We start from the raw sequence: 1,415 nt of genomic DNA on the forward strand, positions 1-1,415 counted from the left end.
CCATAGTGGCCCTGTATAGGGTTTTCGAGGAGCAGCTGGTGAGATTGAACCTCTGACCTTGTAGTTCCAATGGCTTTGCAGTCTGGCACATTAACACAAGCACCACACCAGGACTCCAAGTCTAGCTTGTTGTTGTTGTTAAGTGCCATTGAGTTTGTTCTGACCCATATCGACCCTGGATAGGGTTTCTGAGGAGCAGCTGGTGAGCTTGAACTGCCAACCTTGCAGTTCAAATGGCTTTGCAGTCTGACGCATTAACCCACAGCACCCTTGTTGTTGTTGTTGTTGTTAGGTGCCATTGAGTCTTTGCACAGCGACCCTATGCACAGCAGAACGAAAAATTGTCCGATCCTGGGCCAACCTCATTACTGTTGCCACACTTGAGTCCATCATTGCTGCCACTTGGCCAATCCATCTCGTTGTGACCATTCCAAAGAGAGGTGACTCAATGGAATGCAGAAATCATCAGACAATCTCTGATAGCCCATGCAAGTAAAATTTTTACTATAGGTAATACAGAAATGGCTACAAGCATATATTGACAGAGAACTTCCTGAGGTTCAAGCCGGATTCAGAAGAGGCCGTGAAACAAGGGATATCATTGCTGATGTCTGACGGATCTTGGCTGAAAGCAGAGAATATCAGAAAGACAGCGCCCTTAGGCATTCTTAAATCTCTTAAATCAGACTTACAAATTCATCACTTACAAGTTTTACCTTCCACCAAATATTTGAACATAATTTAGTCATGTTCTTTGCTCCTAGAAAAAAAGCACTGATCTTCTTCCATTGTCCAGTCACATGTTCGTCATTTTCTTTTAAAATCTCACAAGACTTTACATACACATTTCTAGCAACATTCTGTTGCTGGTACCATATGTATTCTCTAAGATAATAAAACTTTCTCAGTGTTTCTTCTCACTTCCTTCTGAGCCCTCACCAGAATTGCCTTTGACATTCATAATTCTACCAGCAGTCTTTTCAAGGCAAACTAGGCTTTTACTATTAGTCACCTTAAAACTATTCCAGCTTCTACCCATTAGCCAGGAGTCCTGGTGTGGCACTGTAGGCTAATGCTTCAGACTGCAAAGTTGTTTAAACTGCAAGGTCAATAGTTCAAGCTCACCAGCTGCTTCTTGGAAACCCTATCTATACAGGGTCACTATGGGTCAGAATCGACTTGATGGCACTTAACAACAACAACCCATTAGCCAATTTAAAAACCACTTTCAGATTGTAATTATGAGAGCATCACCCTACTCCCAGTACCAAATTATGTCTTTGTTAACTAGTTTTGTGGTACTGGAACAGAAGTACCATAAACTGATGACTTCAACAAATAGAAATATATTTCTCACCATTTAGGAGGCTAGAAGTTCAACATGCAGGCTTTAGGGGAAGATTTCCTCTTTTTGT

This window comes from Chrysochloris asiatica, unplaced genomic scaffold, assembly GCF_000296735.1.
Source record: "Chrysochloris asiatica unplaced genomic scaffold, ChrAsi1.0 scaffold00030, whole genome shotgun sequence".
Taxonomy (NCBI): domain Eukaryota; kingdom Metazoa; phylum Chordata; class Mammalia; order Afrosoricida; family Chrysochloridae; genus Chrysochloris; species Chrysochloris asiatica.